Source organism: Panthera leo, chromosome D4 (genome assembly GCF_018350215.1).
Source record: "Panthera leo isolate Ple1 chromosome D4, P.leo_Ple1_pat1.1, whole genome shotgun sequence".
In the NCBI taxonomy this organism is placed as follows: Eukaryota; Metazoa; Chordata; class Mammalia; order Carnivora; family Felidae; genus Panthera; species Panthera leo.
Window position 1 is genome coordinate 59,566,558 of NC_056691.1, and position 21,078 is coordinate 59,587,635.

At 45.8% G+C, this 21,078-nt stretch overlaps 1 protein-coding gene and 1 pseudogene across 1 annotated transcript in view; both read left to right on the forward strand.

The window, feature by feature from the left end:
* Window positions 1-21,078, forward strand: part of ALDH1B1 (aldehyde dehydrogenase 1 family member B1) — a 240,518-nt gene that overhangs the window by 170,198 nt on the left and 49,242 nt on the right. The gene's annotated exons all lie outside the window — the stretch shown is intronic.
* Window positions 3,311-3,643, forward strand: LOC122205192 (annotated as a pseudogene).

Sequence of the window (21,078 nt, forward strand, 5' to 3'; positions counted from 1 at the left end):
GGTGGGGGAGGCTGGAGGAGGGGAAATATGACAGAGGTGCTCTATGCCACCTCCCCTACCAGAGGTGTCCCAGCCCTGACTGGCCAGAGCAAGGAAGGGGAGAAGCTTTAACTGAAGATAGGGCACATTTTCCTTACTGAAAAAGATAAGACATTTTTTGTGACTAAAGGTGAGGCTTTTCTTGGCTTGTTTGTTTTATCCAAGGATGACTGGAAACGGTGTGGGAACACCAGAGATTTCATCCAAGGATTGGAGAAGAAATAATCTATACAGAACCAATTTGAAGGGACAGCAGGGAGAAAGAATCAACTTCTTTTCAGAAAACAATTCCATACTCTTGAATTTGGTCTGTTCAACCAGACAGCTATGGTTTATTAGATTATGATAAGAGAAGATTGTACAATTCCAACTTTCTGGAAACCTTTGGGCTTCCTTCATGGCCTGGTATACCCCCATGTGGTAGACATTTTTCTTGGCTGCTCAGTGTCTGAACCCCCTTTCCATGTTTGGCATTGAGTGTGCTAATGCTTGCTTTCCTGACCTCCCTTGCTGCTAGGGCCTAGATTCAGCCAAGTCAACAGAGCTGCCTTGGATAGGGTCTATTGAGGTAAAGAAGGAAGAACCTGGGGCGCCTGGGTGGCTCAGTCGGTTGAGCATCCGACTTCAGCTCAGGTCATGATCTCACGGTTCGTGAGTTCGAGCCCCGCGTCAGGCTCTGGGCTGATGGCTCAGAGCCTGGAGCCTGCTTCCGATTCTGTGTCTCCCTCTCTCTCTGCCCCTCCCCCATTCATGCTCTGTCTCTCTCTGTCTCAAAAATAAATAAACATTAAAAAAAATTAAAAAAAAAAAAGAAGGAAGAACCTTAAAAAATCTACTTCTGGCCATTGATGGTGGCCATACTGAGTTTCCAGGCTGAGTAGGGCCAGCAGCAGTGGCCAAGGCCTATTGCCAACTGCACAAATGGCACATTCGGGACTCAGTGGTGGTAGCTGTGGGGACTTCACAGGGCTGGTCTTACAGCTGAAATCCTGGCTTCTGCTTTGTCTTCCTTTTCCGTGCCTGTGTTCCAGTCCTGACTGAAATTCTTCCTGACAATGTGAGTGGGGGAGAGAGACAATCAACATGATAAATAAAGACATTACATATTACATTTGAAAGTGAGAAATGCTGTAAAGAGAAACAAGGCAGAGTAGGGGGAGTGAGGAGGTGAGGTAGGGTGGTCAGGGCCCCATTGAGAAGGTGATACTGAGCAAAGACTTGAAGGAGGTGAGATAGTGTGCCACATGGGTATCTGGGGGCCTGCAAGAGTAAAGATCCTAGGATAGGAGTACCTGGAGGCTTCAAAGTACAGCAGAGACACCCATGTGATAAGTGAGTGAGTAAGGGGGAGAAGTAGGAGGTAAGGTTAAAGAGGTAAGAGAGCCAGTTGCAGTGACCTTGTAAGTGATTATAAAGACCTTGACTTTTGCTTTGAGTGAAAAATGACACGCATGGTGGGCTTTGAGCAAAACAGTGCCATGATCTGACTTCCGTTTTAGGAGGACCACTCAAGGAGTGTGTGGCTGACAGGTTGTAGGGAGACCAGGGTAGAAGGAAGGAGGCTAAATCATAGGTTGTGGCTATGTTCCAAGCAAGAGAAGATGGCAGCTTGGACCTGGGTGGTCTCAATGAAGGTGGAGAGAAGAAATCAGATCTGGAATATTGTGGGAAGGAGAGCCAACATGATCTGTTATAAGAAGTCCAAATTGAGTCTGAGGTCTCTGGCCCAAGTCACCAGAAGATGGAGTTGCCATTTACTGAGAAAGGGAGGGTAGCACAGTCTGGGCAATGATTGGCATGTCCGTTTTGGACTTTAGAATTTGGAGACTACTCTTAGATATCCAGGTAGAGATGCTGAGTTGGCCATTGGAAATCCAAGCTGGAGGGTCTAGGGATAAGTTTGGGTGTGGATATAAACTTGGGAGCTATTAGCAGCTAGACGGTGTTAACTCTAAATTGAGACCAAAGAGATCAACTCAGTGTGGAGAGTGAGGGAAAAAGGTCCAAGGAGTGGACCCTGGGGCATGTCAGTGGTAATAAGTCAGGGGAGATGAGTCAGAAAAGAAGACTGAGAAGCAGCCTCCAGCAGGGGAAACCTGGATGTGTGGTTTCCTAGAAGTCAGATGAAGAAAGTCTTTCCAAGAGGAGGAAACATTCAAGAGCTATTGGTAAGTCTGGATGATGACAGAGAATTCACTATTAACCTTCGAGGTGTGAAAGTTATTGGTGAGGTCATATCCTCCCCCAGTAACTAGTACTGTCAAGCTTTTTCCCATAATCTGGTGGGTGTAAATCATATCTCACTTTGCTTTACTCTCCCTTGAGATTTACAAGGCTGTTTTCTTTGAGACTCCAGGCATGAATTAAGTAGGAAGATGGTATCCTGTAGGGTTGATGCTGAAATTGTGGCCACCCCCAAAAGCAACCCTCACTATTCTCATGTGACTATAGGTTTTTCAAGGATCGGATGATGGGGGAAGTTTGAAGGAACTTCTTGTTTGTTTTCAGTAACTCTGTGTTTCCTGAGATGAACCTGAGAAGGTTTTTTTTACTTTACTTGTCTTATCATTCATTGAGTGCCCTCTCAGATTTGGAGAATAAGTTTCTGTCTACCTTAGTCTTTGTGTGTTTGTTTTCATCATTGTATTATCAACAATATGGAGGTGGGTGGGAAAGGGAAGTACTAACCAAGTTCCATTTTAAATGGAAAATCTCACTTAGAAATATTTATTTTTATTATTTTCTTAAGTTTATTTATTTATTTTGAAAGAGAGAGAGAGCACGCATGCATGCAGTAGGGGAGGGGCAGAGAGAGGGAGAAAGAGAATCCAAGCAGGCTCCCTGCTCAGTGCAGAGCCAATGAGGGGCTTGATCCCATGACCCTGGGATCATGACCTACACTAAAATCAAGAGTCAGAAGCTCAACCGACTGTACCACCCAGGCACCCCAGAAATATTTAAATTTTTTTAAAAAGTTCAAATCACCTCTCTCCAAATTCCTTTGTGTTTCAAGTATCCACCTCATAGACCCACCCCTGCTTGCTTAACTCCTGAGAGGTTTTTGACTTTCATGAGTATGATCGTTAATTTTATGTATCAACATGACTGGGCCATGAGGTGCCCAGGTATTTGGTCAAACGTTATTCTGGGTGTTTCTGAGATGGTGTTTTTGGATGAAATTAATATTTAAATCACTATACTGGCCTTTTTCCTTCTGCCATCTTGGAGCCTGTGGAGGCCTCCTGGGAACAGGACTCTTGAAACAACAAATATGTCTGGAAGGCTGTAGTCCGAGACCGTTTTTTCTGGCTATAAGCAGGGTCTCTGGAACCAGAAGGAGCACATAACTTTTCTTAAAATTGAAGGTGTTTATACTCGAGATGACACTGAACTCTGTCTAGGCAAGAGATGTGCTTATGGGTACAAAGCAAAAAACAACACAGTGACTCCTGGTGGCAGACTAAACAAAACCAGAGTAAGCTGGGGAAAAATAACTCCTGCTCATGGAAACAGTGTCATGGTTCATGCCAAATTCCAAAGCAACTTTCCTGCTAAATCCATTGGCCACAGAATCCATATGATGCTGTACTTCTCAAGGATTTAAACTTGCTGAAAAGTAAATAAATAAAGATGCAGAAAAATAAATAAATAAATCACTGGACTGAGTAAAGCAAATTGCTCTCCCTATTGTGGTGGGCCTCATCCAATCAGTTGAAGGCCTGGATAGAATAAAAAGTTGACCTTCCCCTGCGCAAGAGAGAATTCTCCTGCCATAGGGCCTTTGAACTGGAACAGCAGCTCTTCCTGGTTCTAGAGCAGTGAGCTGGCCTTGGAATTCAAACCGGGACATCAGCTCTGCAGATTTTAGACTTGGCAGTCTCCATCATATCCATCCTACTGGTTCTGTTTCTCTGGGGAACCCTAACTACTACAAAGAGGAGAATAGAAGAGACCCAAGACCTTGCCAATGCAGGCACTGCCAAGTGACCTAGATGCTACAGGGCTCCTTGAGGTGCCTGGCACGGGAGGAGTATCCATCTTGGCCTCTCAGGGCCTCTATTTCCCTATGTCATCAATGAGGAGTTGGACTGGATGATCCGTGAGGCTCTTTGATTCTAACATTCTGGGGGCTCCGGGATGCCAAGTCACTGAGAAGTGAGGAGAACCATGCCTCACACCATTTCCCACCTACTGGATCAGCAATGGGCAGCACCCCCCCACACACACAAAAAAAACAGATAACAGTGGATGTTGGCAAGGATGTGGAGAAATAGGCAGGAGAAGGCTTTTTAAGCAGAGGGAAGAGCAGGAACAAAGACATAGTGGGGGAAATTACTCCTTATATTCAGGCAAGACAAGATGGTTTGGGGTAATAGGATCACTAGGTATGTAGAGGGAGAGATCTTAATGTGTGAGCAGTACTTTGAGGTTTCTGAAGCCTTTTCACACCCTCCTCTTAACCATACTGTGAGATCAACATTTTATGCTTATTTTACAGGAAAGGAAACTGAGGCTGAAAGGGCAGAAGCTACTTCTCTAGGGTCAGACAGCTGGAAATCAGCAGGGCTGAGATTTAAACCCAAAACCACAGAGCCTTTGAGGCCGTATGACTGAGCATATTTAGTCACCTATTTTGCATTATCCTGATGACAAATGAGTATGTAATTCATTAGACCAGCCATACAGTCATTCTGATTCTACTGTCAAAGTGGGGGGAAAACAAATCCATCATTTCTTGATGTGAGGTGTTTTTATTTTGATTCCCCCTCCTGCTCACCCCCTGCAGAGCCTGGGGAGGAGACAAAATTCGATTCTAACAGCCTGTGTACATTCGTGCCCACGTCCGCCTGCATGTACACAAGGTGAAGGAGAGATTATAACTTTATTCTCGCTTGGGGGCAACTGGTTATGTCTGGAAACATTTGAACACCCCATAAAGCTCATTTCTTTTGCAAATGAGTCCGATAACACAGAACACTTCAAAGTGAAATTCCGTTGGGCTTTCCATCTGGCTGGCCTCTGGGGGCATGCGTCGCGCGTTGCCTTTGTTAACCAGGTCCTGGGAGTTGGAATTTTATGCTGAAATACAAATAACTGTGCGGATTCAGGGAACAAAGCCAAGATATGATCTCAACTGCATTTGGAGTGCAATGCCCCATCTCCCACTAATGCTCTCCATCTTCCGCACGAGAGCAAAAAATATTTTCTAGCTGCCAGCAGCTGTGCTTTTTCATGCCCTGCACCTAGGAAGGCAGGCATAGTTGAGTCATGGCTTATCACCCTGTCTCTGATTGCCATGTGCTCGTCGATAAGACACTTGTCAGTGTGGGCCTTACTCCTCCATGCGTGTGCTTCCAGAGCCTCCCACGTGCCCCAGAACATTTCCCGGGAACATTCTGTGGAGGGGATCGCTCAACCTCTATTCCACCCTCCGACCTGGAGAGCTTGGACAGCTCAAGGCCTCATTTCCTACACCTGTCATGGTGAGACTTGTGGATGTGAAGTAGGTGCCATCCTTTCGGTGCACTCATGTGAGTTTTGGAAGCCAGAGGGAGGAAGATCCATTTTGGTACCTGCTGCTTGCTGGAGACACACAGTCTCCCTGCAGCCATGTTCCATGTCTATTATTCTCCTGTTGTCTGGTCTCTAGAGCCTTTGCAGCAACAGTGGTAGTTTTAGCTTTTTTATGCAAGCAGAGCCCCACTGGTGTTCTCAGAGGCATTTATAACCCCTGGGATTCAGTTCTGTGTTGTCTTCTGTGTTGTCCTGAGGGTTCTTCCTGGAGACCAGCTTGGAGCCTACTCCTGCAGTCATGCCAATGACGGGGTAAGCACCCTGTGCTCTGGGGCAAATCCCTTCCCTTCAGGAGTGCCTGGAGTGGTCATGTCTCCTGCACTGAACCTGCTTCACATACCTGTAGCCTGGTTTTGATAGGAAACTTGGTTCCCTCCTGAATATATCTCGAGATTTTTATGTGAGGGATGGGGAATTCACGTGTCCGTGCTTTTGCCTGCCATCTCTGGTTCCAAAATTAGATAATAGCTTTCACTTGCTCACCTCTGGTTACTTCTTCACTATGTTAGAACCATCAGGAGGGGTGTGTGTGTGTGTGTGTGTGTGTGTGTGTGTGTGTGTGTGTGTGGAGAGAGAGAGAGAGAGAGGAAGAGAGAGAGAGAGATTTCAAAATCTGTAACGTAAACTGGCAGGCTGAAGATCCAGGGATGAGTTGTGATTTGAATCTGGAGGTAGTCTGCTGGCAGAATTCCCTCTTCTCTCAGGGGAAGTCAGTTTTCTTCTTAAGATCTTCAACTGATTGGATGAGGCCCACCCTATTATGGAGGGTAATCTGTTCCACTCAAAGTCTAGTGATTTAAATGTTAGCCTCATCTACAAAATACTTCACAGCAACATGTTTGATCTAAATACTGTGGCTCACCCAAGTTGACACATAAAGTCAACCATCACACCATGTCTCCATAATTTTCCAGCACTCTTTGGACAACTCCAGTCCCCTGTACCCCATCTCTATCATTCCCCAAAGTACCACTAACATAAAAATTGAAATGCTATCACAGAACAAGAAACAACTTAAAATTACCTGCCAGATGTTACTGATGCTCAAGTTCATTGACCTTCCTTGCCACAGAGAGGCCCTTCCAAGCCATCTCTCTCCTTGACTTGTACCCACTGTCTTATTGATGAGACCCACTTCTCCCGACTTAGTCCTTCCCTCCTCTCCACACCCTCAATAAATTAGAAATTCCTATTGCTTTCTAATATAGAGAAATTTTGTTCCCTTAGTCTCAACTTTTTCATTTTGGATAATGCTCTGGGCTTTACTTTTCATAAGCCAAAAACTTAGTACCATGTCCCCTAGGCAAGAGGAATCTACTTAGTAGGACACCTAGTAACAATTTAGGAATACAAAAATGGACATAATCTCTGTAATTACCAGATTCTTTCATAATTCCACCATCTCAGGCATGCCCAAGCTCAGAATACCTATGCTTCCCTCCACTACCTACAGCCTCAAGAAGCAGAAAGCAATGTTTTAGACTGTCTCTGCTCATTTTGGCCAAAGCCAACACTGGGATTTATTCTCTTATATTTGTCCTTTTTTTTTTTTTTTTCTGTTTTCTTTCCAAAATCTCTAGAAAGTTTTTGTTCACAGTCTCTTTCTTAAAGTGTGGTTAGGAGGAAGCAAAAGCACAATATATAGTTCTGCTTTGGATCCTGCTCCAGCTGGTTATAAATATACACACCAAGTGATACCTAGCTACCTAGCACAGACTCCCTGACACACCAGGGGACTTATAAGGTATCAGCGACATGGGGGCACATGTTTGGGTCCCCTCCACCTTGTCTGGCTCATCGGGAGAGGGATCCTATGTCAGGCTGAGCTCAGCCCAGATAATCTGGGCATCTCCATCAGGTCCTCTGTGGCTGAAGAGTAGCCCTGTGCTGGGGCTTTTGTGACCCAACAAGAAGAATGGGGTCCTTGCCTGTGCTCCTCGCTGCCTCTGGTTCATCTGTGATCTAAGTCCTTCCTGGGTCTAGCCCAGTGAGAGAGGGTGACCTCTGCTGCTGCTATTGGCCCACCCTTCCGCCTGCCCCACCGCCAGTCCTGTCTGGGGTCCAGGGCATGGATATGCACAGAGAAGTCCTCCTAAAGCCTGTCCAGAGCACACTGGGTGGGTACAAAGCATGGGCAGCACTGACCCGCCCTCTGGAGCCTTCCTGGCCTCTCTCCTCTCTCCCTCTACGTCTCTGAGCTTGGGGAGGAGGGAATGCCAGAGCTGGCTGAGTTTTCCTGCCCCAGAACTGCTCATTTCTACCTCTCTCTCCTGTCTTATCACAGCTTCTCCACCACCAAGGTCTGCCAAGAAAACTTCCTACCCACAACCACAAACCCTCGAGTCTGCTACCCTCCCTTCCCGCTCTCTTTCTTTTCCTTTCCCTCTCCTCCTACTCCACCAGCTTCCCCATGAGCACTGTTGCCCACTTTGGGCCCTGCTTTCCCTGGATGGCAGCATCCACACCATGGCTCATGCTGTCCAGAGACACGAGTCCTGGTTGCATGGGGTTTCTTTGAGCTGAAGGCTCCTAATGAGTCACAGCTGTCCTCTGTGCTTCTGCCACCCCTGCTCCTGCAGCAGAATACTGGGTGTATTCGGTGGGCCCTGGGGCCTTTCAGGGGAACCTGACCCAGGACCTTGTTGCTCTCCAGGCTCCGGAACCTTGAATGCCAGAGACTGACTTCAAGATGGGGAATCCTATCCCCCGAAGCCTTCCACCACGTGCCACCTGGGCTCCCACTGCTCATTCTGGAGTCCTTTAAAGTCCTCTAACACCTCCCTGCCTCCCTCCCCCCGCCAGTGTCCTGTGAGAGCCCCTTGCTCCTACATACAGCCTGAGCTTTTTGGGGGGCTCCAGCAGCCCCCACTCTGGGCAGCCTGACCAGCAGCCTCTGCTCCACCACCCTCAGGATGGCCCCCTGGCAGGCCCCCTCTGGCTCCCATCTGCCCAAGTTTCTTCCTTCTTTGCAGGGCTGGGCAGGAGTGTGGGTGGCTCACGCCCCGGATGGGAGCGAGGGAGTAATCAGGTAGTTGAGTTGTCTGTAGGAAGCAACTCCAGGGGAGGTCCTGCGGGGCGGAGGGCCAGAGTGCCAGCAGGTGGTGCCAGCAGAGTGGCGAGCAGGCAGAGCGCTGCTCTGTGCACTCCACTCCACTCTCTGACATCCTGCACGCACTCTCTTCTTGCATCTTAGCATTCCAGTCCTGACAGGTGTCATGGTAGTATGTTGACTTACAGTTGGGGTTCAGTAGCCGACACTGCCGGTGGATGTGCGCAGTGGAGTCTGCTTGCCCACGCCTGCTGCACTTCGTGCAATGTCCTCGACACAGGCACCCTCAAAGTAGGAAGGACCCCGCTGTTACCCCCAGCACCTCGGGGGGTTTCTCTAGGTGTCCTCCTGCTACTGACGCCACCCCCCACCCCCACCGTCTGTCTTATAGTCCACAGGGACCAACTCCTATCTGATGTCTGACTTCACTCAGCCTCTGACCATCAAAGCCATAAATGTTGAGTGCTCTCAGAGACAGAATGGATGGTAAGAAGAGGCCTGGCCTTCTGGTACTTTCTCCTTGAGAGGCAGAGTGCTGGGGTGAAAGGGCACAGGTCGAGAGTCCAGCAGACCTGGGTTTGAATCCTGGCTGCAGCACTTGGAATCGTGTGGTTACACTCTTCTGCCTGGGCCTCAGCTGCCTGATCTCAAAGTAGGTAGCCAACTCCCACATGACAGGGCAGTTTTGTGGATATAATGGGAGGGGCTTTAAGGAGGACTCCATTGTGGGGCGCCCAGGTGGCTTGGTCAGTTAAGCGTCCCACTTCGGCTCAGGTCATGATTTCAGTTTGTGAGATCGAGCCCCTCGTCTGGCTCTCTGCTGTCAGCATGGGGCCTGCTTTGGATCCTCTGTCCCCCTCTCTCTCTGTCCCTACCCCACTCATGCTCTCTTTCTCTCTCTCAAAAATAAATAAACATTAAAAAAAAAAAAAAAAGGAGGACTCCATTGTACATGTCCACACCCTGGACCCACAGAAGCACACAGCACCAGATGTAATGAGACAACGCATATAGCAACTACTTGGCATGTAGTAGGCATTTCAACACTAAGTGGGAAAAGGCTGTGAGGCAGAGAGAACCACACCAGGCACCCAGGTCCCCCATGCCCAGGCCAGAGCTCATTGCTCTGCCTGGCCGTGGGTGCCTTGCCAATGTCAGCATCATTTACCAAATGGTAGACAGCAGACATCACATCAAATGTGTGCTGATCCAAGATATTCCCCACCCACCCATGGACAAGCATCTTCTTGGTCTGTTTCTTGGCCCACGGAGTCTCCTTATTCCTTAGCTCCTCCTAAATGGCCCGGATTCGAGGCCTCTGTGGTAATAGTACATTCCCTCTGCTTCCTGAGCTCTGTGCTCCTGACAGTCCTGCTCTGCCTTGAGGCTTGAAGAGGAAGCCCCAAGAGGCCACATGGTGGGGCAAGGAGAGGAGCAGGTCAGGCCAGACCCAAAGCTGCTGCTCTCACTTTGCCTCTGACCAGATGTGGGACCTGAGGCAAGTCACAGCTCATGCCTCAGTTTCCCGTCTGCCACTGGAAAGGTTATAGGTCTCAAATACCAGCCTATGGGGCATTTGGCCCCCTTGCCTCCTGGACACAAATAGAGAAAACTCACCTGGGTCCTCAGGAGTCCTGCTTATATTTACACACAAAAGTTATCAAAATATCGGTCTTGTGACAGCTCCTGTTAGCATGGCCTTTGCTTCACTGTCCCTCCATTTGTCACAGTCCCACTTAGCATGCTTGGTCCAAACTGCCTCATGAAAACCTAATTCCCAGGACAAGGAGGTGTAGTTGAGCAGAAACCCATGTGAAAAGACTGAGGTATGTGACTTGACTATGGGTGTGGGTTCAGTGAGAGTGGTGCCACTCACGACATCCTCAAAGCTCGGGTCTCTAAATCCTGGCTCCCCTGGCCATCAGTGTGGACATTTACATGCTCATGCAGAACCATTCTGCCTTTTCCAGCCATGCTACAATGTGAATTCAGGACTTCTGGCCATCTCTACCTACCTTATTAGCTCAAGAGACACTATTAAGCTATGAAATTACTTTATAATTAGAAATAACAAAGACCTATAGATGCACTGTAATGTAACCCACAAAAGGAGCCATGTGCATTTCGTGGGTCTCCAGCCTTAAAACAAACAACTCTTTCCCCGTTGCTCTGATGCAACCATTTTACTTTCCAACAGCTGCTTTGACGTATGAGGAACATTCCAGCAGGTCAAAGCTAAGCTGAATGGTTTTCAGGCACAGAGGACGAAAAGGATGCAAAATGTAGAGGGGGTGATCAGAGGTCCCCAGAAGCTGGCCATATCATCTGGCTCTGTAGTTTGGGGGACATTGTAAGACAAAGGGAGGTGTCTCCTATAAAGCCTGGGCATTGGAACTTTCTCCAGCCCTGACAGGATCATTTTGCTTTTTCATAATCAGCCTGCCAGAGGCGGGTTCACAGACTATGGGAATGGGAAATGAGCTTAGAGTCATTGGGTCCAACTTACTCATTTTAGAAACTGAGGTGCAGAGAAGAGAGAAACTTGGCTTCGAGTGTCAGTATCCAAAGGCTTCCCAACTTCAGACCAGCTTGACACCAAAGCCCTCCTAGAACATGCTCCTTGTCCTACATTTCTCTCCTTGGTAGTAACTTTGTGCTCCTCCCTAAAAGAGAAAACTCTCTCTCACACTGCCAGGTCCAGGGTCATTGAAAGACAATGCAGTGACCCTCTGCCAACAGCCAGCACCTCTCTCATTACAGCACCCAGCTCTGGCTTTTGATAAAGGAGGTAAAACCCAGGAAGGTAGCATCATTTGTCCCGACAGTGTCATGAATATGATGACCCTCATAAAGGAAACCAAAGGGCTCTTTCTGACAACTTTTTCTTTCTTCTTCCCCTCCTTCTTTGTTCTGTTTCTTTCCTTCTTTCTCTCTCACTTAAAAAAAAAAAAGTTTAAAAACACATTTCAAAAATATTCATTCTTAAGAATTGCCCAAGACATCTGGACCTTTTAAAAAGTTATTACCATTTCAATAAATGGGATGTATTTAAAATATTTAAAATGAGATTCCATTTTAAGATCAGTAATTCATTAAGTCGTCTTTAAATCATTTCTATATTATGATATTTTTAGCCAAGGTAAATTTCTAAGTTTAGTTGTAATCATTTCCATATGATTCTCCATAATTAAATACACTCGATGCTTTCGAAAGCCTTAGTAAATATCTCTGAAGATATTTGCCCCTTTTTGTTTTCTAAGTGTAGCGTATATCCAGCAAACATCTGGCAAAGACTGTGTGTACATTTATGGAGGCAAATAAAGCTTGGATGACACCTCTGAGAGGCTCACTAGCTAAAGGGGGTACAGACAGGTGAAAAAAAAAAGGAAGAACCAGGTATGGCAGGTGCTGCAAAGAGGGCACAGGGGAGCAAACAGAGGCAGGTGAATTCCTCTGGCAGGGAGCATGAGTGCAGCAGGAAGAAAGGGGCAGAGATCCACATGGAGCTTGGCCTGAATCTTGAAACAGACAGGAGTCAGGAAAGGGCAGCTTGGGCAGCAGGAGCACGATGGAAGGCCTAGTGGTGTTGAAGAATGCCGTATGTCTGGGAAACAGCATGTGGTTCCTTCACGGGACTGGAGCATGAGGCAGAGAGAGAGAGAGGCAGGGAAGGGGACGAGGAACGAGGAGCAAGGAAACTGAGACACTATTGTCGCACAACTGAGCCGATACTGGAGTCCAGAACTCAGACTCTCCAGCTTTTCTGCCTCTTTAAAAATCCAAAAGTCCTGATCAAGCTACATCCCACTCCCCTGTGATCTGCACCCACAGGGGTCCCCAAGGAGCAGAAAGTTAGGGCAGCAGTACTAACCCCCCCCCCATCCCCCCCCCCACCCAGCTCCCAGCTGGTGAGAACAGCCTTCACAGAGCCCATCTCCTCTCTGGGCTGCAGTGATCATGTCTGAATGGTGTAGGGCTGGACTAGCCTCTCTCCAAACCCTCTCAGCTCTAAGTCTTGGCTCCAGGATTCAAAAGGCAAGCAAAACAAAAACTTTATGCTCTGTGGGCTGAGCAGGTGGCCGGTTTGCCAGCCAGCTGCCCGACCTGGCATCAGTGAGTGGCTTGTCCCGCACTAGTGCTTGGCACCGGTCAGGAGGGTTTGGGAAGAGGCTCCGGCAGACTGGCATGCCTGGCCTCCCAGATGACTTCCCAGCCCGAGTCCCAGTGGGAAGCCAACAGAGGCGGGTGGCTGGGGTGGGCAGCCCAAAAGGCAGAGCAGGTGGCCCTGGCACAGCAGGTTTGGGCAAGTCATGCCTGACTGGGGACTGTCAGGCTGCTAGAGCAAAAGAGGGGAACACAGGCATGGATGTGCTCAGTGCACAAAGGGTAGTTGGGGGTCTGGGGGTGTTGGATCAGACAGGCTCTGCAGAGGCCTGGGATTGCTGCCTGCAGACTGGACACGGAGCGTCCGAGGCCTTAGCCAATCCCCAAGTCAGGTGCCGAGCCCTGTAGTGTGGAGGGGAGGCTGGCCCAGCACAAAGGAGGGGAGGGGATGGGAGACGGAAAGCTCACCCACCTGAGGACAAGGAGGGTGGTACATGGAGAAGACAAGCCCTGAATGGGAAGGGAGAGGATCAAGGGTCACACCTGTCACTGACTCCCTGAGTGACCCCTCCTCTCTGGGCCCCACTCTCCAAAGAAATGTGATGGGGTAACTGTTACCAGTTCTACCTTACCCACTGAAGTCTTATGAGAAGACAGAATCATGAGCCAGATAATGGATATGAAAAGACTCATCCAGCCCTTGGCCTCACTGAATCCAGTCCAAGGCCAAGCCACAGTCTCTGTGACAGGATTTCATGGTGGCAATACTTGGGGAGGGGTGTGTGTGGCAGTGGTAGCCTATCTCGAAGCTGCATTTGCATACCACTTATAAGGAAGCATCGTGAAAGTCTTTTAAACTGGGCAATAAAGAATACTGGATGTCCTTGTAGAAACTTCTAGATAATTCTTATCTAGTCCTTCTAGATGACCTTTTCTTTCGGTTAATCTGTTCCTGTCATTGTTTTAAAGCTGTTTTGTGACTTTATAAATTGTAGGAAATGGATAGCAATGTGGTGATTCCTGCCCATAGAAATGCAAATGAATTTTGTCCATTGAAGTTACAATGATTATTGCTCTGTGGATATTGACTACTTTTGTAGCTATTTTAACATTCCACATGTGCAATTCCGTGACTCCTCCTTTGAACGGGTTGTAACAGCGTACAGAGTACCTCATGAAATACATATGAGTGAGTGAAATACAGTATTTGACACATGTTCCTTTTATATCTGTATGAGAATCATTGTATTAGTTTCCTGTTGCTGTGTAACAAATTCCCACAGCTATTGGGCTCACAGTTCTGTAGGTCGGACTTCTGTACAGAGAAAGGCTAGACTCTCTGCTCTGGGTCTCCTGGAATCAAGGTATCAGACAGGCTGCATTCCTTTCTGGAGGCTCTGGGAAACGAATCACTTCCGAGCTCATTCAGGTTGGGCCAACTTCAGCTCTTTGAGGTGGTAAGACTGAGACCCCTGTTTTCTCTCTAGCTATCACCTGGGGACTGCTGTCAGCAACTGGAGACCACGTCTCTTACTGGCAATTCACAACATAGCAGTGTGCTTTCTTCCAGGCCGGCAGGAGCGTGTCTCTCTGGGTTGTTTCTCTATGACCACCCAGAGAAAATGCTCTGCTTTTAAAGAGATCTCCTGATGGAAGTCAGGACCACCCAGAATGAGCTCCCTTTTGCCACATAACATTACGTGATCACAGGAGTGATATCATATGTAAAGTTTCCACCCACACTCAAAGGGGAGGGGATTATACAAGAGTGAGGGTGACCGAGGGTCATCTTGGAATTCTGGCTGTCACAGATGATTTTACCTAACAAAAAAAATGCTTTAACACAACTTATGAAAACTGAGAGACCATCAAAGAATGGGAAGGGGCTGGTTAGAGATTATGAGGATGCCAAAACTCTCCTCTACAGACCATTGTTTGGTATTGCCACTGACCTAAGCCCTGACCCACTTTGAGGCCAGCGCGTCACTAATGTTGAATTTGGCTATCTGTCTCCCCAACCAGACCAGGAACTCCTCCAAAACCAGAACCTAGTCCTACTTAGGGCTTACCTAATCTGCTGCCCATAAAGTAAGTCCTAGTGAGTGATATGGTGTCAGAGTATAAGAGGTTTTCCTCCCTATCTTGATTCTCCCGTTTGCTGGTTTAAAAACAGAATACCCACTAACATACAAACACTTCTTGGGCCTGGGGTAGAGTACAGTGGAGAAAGGGATGCCTAGAGACTCCAGCAATGACCATAGTGTTGGTTAAATGGGAACCAGGGACTCACAAGGGCCATCAGACATGTACCCTGAGGGTCAGAAGATGGGACAGGAGTGGTTCTGATTCCCACTTGCTGGGAAGGTTCAACTTCAAGGCAGGCAGAGAACGAGACAGAATCACTGAGTGTTCCATCTGGTCTGTCTCCGTGTCCTGCACCCCATCCTCCTCTACTGGAGGAAACTTCAGAAACCCAGAGCTCCACCAGCTCCTCCCCGCCACCCCACTCCCAGACAGCCCATTCCATCTTTGCCTCTGGGCTCTAGTGGCACACACTGTTTACTTTGCCTGTGCTTCCTCCTTCCTAACCTCCACAAAAGGACTTCTTTTTGTTCTTTAACATTCAACTCAAATATCAAGTCTTCTGGGAAACCTTGAGGCATCACAGCAGTGCAAAGAAAATGGGCCTGGAAATTAGTTAGAATTTTGCTTCCAAGCTGCGTGGGCTTGGGAAAATTACATAAGCTCTCTGAACCCCTGTCTCGCCTGTAAAATGACTACAATGCAATGTTTATTTTTTTTAACGTTTTATTTATTTTTGAGACAGGGAGAGACAGAGCATGAACAGGGGAGGGTCAGAGAGAGGGAGACACAGAATCCAAAATAGGCTCCAGGCTCTGAGCTGTCAGCACAGAGCCCGGTGCGGGGCTCGAACTCACGGACCGTGAGATCATGACCTGAGCCAAAGTCGGCCACTTAACCGACTGAGCCACCCAGGCACCCCTACGATGCAATATTTAATGATAAAGCCTATCTTGGTGACTAATCACAGAATAATAATAGAATAGCGATTATGTATCTCATGCTTGCCATGTGTGGGATGCAGCGCTAAGTGCTTTACGTGCATTTTTCATTTAATCTCCCAACAACTCAGTAAAGGAAGTTCTATTTTCTTTTGCAGATAAGGAAACTGAGGTTAGAGAGGTTGAACCCTGACTCCAGAGCTCAGGCTCTTGATTATTATGCCATATTGCCTCCTAGAAGGTACTCAAGAAATTGTCATCCCCTTTCCCCTCTCTGTTCCTCACCATGTTCACGCCTGGACTATCAAAATTGTTTACTACTTCCTGTGTCCTCACAGCCTTGGTATATATCCAGTGCCTCTGTAATACCATGGAGGAGACAGTATTAGTTTTTTTCATATGTTTCTGTCTCCTCCAGCCCCTAGCATTGCACCTGGCATAGAGCAGGCATAGACTACCTGCTATTCAAGTGAATTAATGAATCATCTTGAGTCTTTTTAGGAAGTGACCGGGGTACAATTTATATAATAAAATGCTTATGAACCATACATAAATGAAAAAGAGAGAAGACTGCCCATTCCACTCCATTCCCCTTCCCTCATGCTATCTCAGCTGAAGCAATGGGCCCTGCAGGGACCCAGCAGCAGATAGATAAAAACATCAAGGCCTGTTCCAGCTTCACACCAGACCCTGGAATTTAATTTAACTCGTACAGACATCAGTGTTGACACTCTCGGGGGCTCCGGGAGCAGCCTCACAGAACAGCTGGTAACAGCTGCGATGGGTTTGCCTTCACACCTCTGATTAAATCGCAAGGGAATCCCACGAAGGCAGGGCCCTGGAAACCATTTTACAGAAAGATGTTCATAGGCTCCTGGGACCTCAGCTTTGGAAAGAGCTGCCAAGATCACCCAGTGACCTCTTTGTTTTTAAAATAGCCAAACTGAGGCCAAGGGATTTCCCCAAAGTTGTATGGCTTTCCCAAGTTTTGATGAAGCAGCATTAAGAATGTAAGTCACAGCATTTTATAGCTTGAGATTTGCAGTCGTTGCACTTAAAACTCTGCCTTTTGCTCTCTTCCCTACATACCCTGGGGTTAGTGCACGCTGCCACCAGCTGGGGGTAGACACAGGGTCGTTTGCATGGTTAAAGTGGTGCATCAAGCACAAGATTTGCTTGAGATCCAGATTAGCATTTGAACTCCCCGCTCTATGATTTTTATGTTAAATTTTGGCTTTTTGTATTAAGCTGTGACTATTTTCATATTAAACTATGACTCCTATTAAATTCTGATTCTAAAAGCAGATAATTCAGTGACAAAAACAAGCTTTTAAAATGAAACATAGAACACACTTCTTGTGATCCTTTTAATAATTTTCTGTTACCAGCTGAATTTAACCCAGATCTTATTCCACATATTGATAGAAATTACACTTTCTACCTCACCGTGCATTTTGGCTTTTCCCTCAACTTCAATCTCGGAATTAAATTTTCCATGCTTGCTTATTTTATAGCACACAGAACTCTGTCAATTCAATAAAAATTTAAAATGTGTTTATTTATTGAGCATATATCAGAGCCAAGGCTGAGGGGTGAGTGATTTCTATAGTAGGATCTACCAACATGAGTAAGAGGTAGCCTCTGCCTTCAAAGAACTCATGATTAACTAGAGAGTAAAATCATTAACAGATCATTGAAAACAAGGAGGTAAAATGAAAATAAGGCCAGAAATCGTGACAGAAAACATTTAACTACATAAATATTTAAAATTTCTGTAAGGCAACTGATACCATAAAGGAAACAAAAGTACAGATGGCAAACTGAGGAAAAACATGTTCAACATTTATTACACACTAAAGGTTAATAGTGTTAATATATAAAGAACTTTCTACAACTCAGTAAAAAAAAAAAAAAGAAAAACACCTGAGTAATAAATATGCAGAAGATTTGAATTAGAAAGTCTCTTGAAAAGAAATAGAAATACACAGTGCTTAAACTAACAAAGAAATATGGACTAAAACAACAAAAATATATTTTCACCTATCAGATTGGCAAAACACTTTTAAAGATGGATAATGCTTGACATTAGTGAGATGGTAGGGAAATATGTTCCCAGTTGGGAAGGGGGTAAATTGAAAGAACGTCTTAAAGGCAATTTGGCAGAATCCATCAAAGATTAAAATGTGGATATCTATTGACCCAGACATTCCATTTCTACAAATTTATTCTGCACATTTCCTCACTCAAATGCACATATACACACCCAAGGTGGTTCGCTGCATCTGCTTGTACAAGTGGCAAGTTTGAAACATTTTTATGTCCATTAGGAGATTTGTTAAGTGAATTAGGACATAGTCAAATAATGCATTATTATGCACATGTTAAAAAAAAAGAAGTGATATGAGAGGTGCCTGGGGGGCTCAGTCTGTTAAGTATCCAACTCTTGATTTTGGCTCAGGTCATGACCTCATGGTTTGTGAGATCGCCCGTGTCAGGCTCTGTGCTGACAGCACAGAACCTGCTTGGGATTCTCTCTCTGCCCTTCCCCCACCTCTCTTTCTCTCAAAATAAATAAAATAAACATTAAAAATTTTTTTAAAAGATTTGAGGGGCACCTGGCTCTGCGCTGACAGCAGGAAGCCTACTTGGGATCCCCTCTCCCCCTCTCTCTCTGCTCCTCCTCCCCTGCTCATGCTCTCTCTCTCTCTCTAAATAAATAAATAAATAAATAAATAAATAAATAAAAAGAATTGATATAAAAAGACATCGAAGTATATTAAATGAAAGAAGCAAGAAACTGGACTGTTAATATATTCACAATTGTGCAACAATCTAAAATATACATACACCTATAAATATATATGGATTTAAAAGATCTGACAGGATGTACATATTAGAATGACTGAGGAACTGTAATGTTGAATGACTTTTAATATCTACTTCTTTTTGTTTGGATTACTTGTTACTAGAAACAGTTAACAAAAATGGAAAGGAATATGATCTAAGTCTTCTGCTGGTTCCTGTCCTCCAAACCTTTTCCCAAATTCCACTTGTCTTGCCATGTTGATTTACCACGCAAAGGCCTGTGGACATTGGACTACGGGCCACTTGAAGACTCCTGGTTTTCTAGCTTGGGTGATGAGTTGGTTATGAAAGCCTCACAAAGATGGGGGACTAGGGGAAGAAAAGTATATTTGTGGAAGACGTGTGGGTGAGGAGTGTGGCTTTGGGCATGTTGGGTGTGAGCTGCCTGGGGACACTGATGGAAATGGTCAGCAAACAGTCAGAAATTCTGGGGAAGAGCTCTGGGAACTACTTCTTTATAGGTGATTACAGAGGTCAAACTGGATAGATGACACTGAGAAAGGATATAGAGTGAGAGAAGATGGGGACAGTTTAGAGCCACCTTGGTCATCTTTCTGTCCCTTCAATTCACCAAACTTGTCCCTACCTTAGAATTTTTATGTGATTTGAAAATTTATATGTTTCTTAGCAATTGTTCCTTTTAATATTTTGTAATAACCATCTTTATCCCTAATAATACTCTTGACGCTAATGTCTATTTTATCCAAATATCTATGCCACCTTTACTTTGGTCAATATTTGCCCAGAATACATAGCATATGGCTTTTTATAAGAATTTTGATTGGGGGGGCACCTGGGTAGCTCAGTCAGTTAAGCAACCGACTTTGGCTCAGGTCATGATCTCACAGTTTGAGCCCCACGTTGGGCTCGGTGCTGACAGCTCAGAGCCTGGAGCCTGCTTCCGATTCTGTGTCTCCCTCTCTCTCTGCCCCTTCCCCACTTGCACTCTGTCTCTCTTTCTCTCTCTCTCTCAAAAATAAATAAACATTAACAAAATTTTTTTAAAAGAATTTTGATCTGAGAATTTCTATTCTTTCATCAGAGACTTTGGTCTATTTACATACGTGGTTACTATCAATTTTCTTAAATTTATTTCTACCATCTTATTTAATGTTTTAGATTTACCATGCTCTTTTATTTGCCTTCTGTCAGTATGATTGAATCTTCTTTTATCACATGCTTCCCCTTCAATCTTTAAGAGATGATATATATGATTTCTTCTTTTATTGGTTGCCCTTGATTTTTTTTTTTAATTTTTTTTTAACGTTTATTTATTTTTGAGACAGAGAGAGACAGAGCATGAACAGGGGAGGGTCAGAGAGAGGGAGACACAGCATCCGAAACAGGCTCCAGGCTCTGAGCTGTCAGCACAGAGCCCAACGTGGGGCTTGAACTCACGGACTGCAAGATCATGACCTGAGCCGAAGTCAGCCGCTTAACCGACTGAGCCACCCAGGCGCCCCTGCCCTTGATTTTTTAATATGCATAGTACATGCATGTTAATCACTGTCTATCCTTCTTCCCAGACAATACAAGGACCTTAGCACACCCTGAATTTCACCATACCCCTTATGTCTTATTGTTGTACAGTATTTTACTCGCACTTTATCTTCATATCTTCCAGATTATTAGTATTTTATACATTCAGTGCACATTTAGATTTAACCCCATGTTAACTATATCTTTCCTCCACATACCTTCTTACATTCTACTTGTCCTGTCTGAGTTTGAATTTCTTCTTCCTAAAGTATATCCTAGCATAATTCTCTCAGAAAGGGTCTGTTGGTGGCAAACCTCAGTATTCATCTGAAAACAATTTTATCTCAACCAGTACTTGAGACAGTCCCATGGCCATGCCCTCTCTCCAGTCGTTCGCTCTGAGGTCTGGCCCTGAACTAAGATATATGGGCCGGGTTTCCTCAGCTCGTCCACCCTGCATACTGTGTTCCTCCCCATGTTGTGACAGAGTCATACCATCCTCATCTTTACAGAGGCCGCCCACAAAGCACTACTTGAACGGCAAGTGGTGCCACTGCTGACCAGCCATGTAGATGAACTAGGTTATCTCACTGAGCTTCAGGGTCCTCATCTTGCATATAGGGGGAAATAAAACCTGCATCTCAGAGAGACTGTGAAACCCGGGTGAGCCGACGGATGTAAAAGAAATTTGTAAACTGTGAAGAGCTGCACAGATGGGTGAGAGTGTGATTATATTACCCAGTGTCCTTCAATACGAAATCAGGCAATAAAGTCCTTCTGTGATTTAGTTCCAGGAAAAAGCTTTCCCTGTCAAAAGAGTGATCCATGTGGTACCCGCTCTCAGCAATGAAAGGAGCAGCCAGCGCTCTTTTATTGCAAATGATGGAAACCCAAATTGAAACACTTTAAGTCAAAAGGGGGATTTATTGGATCATGTAACTAGGA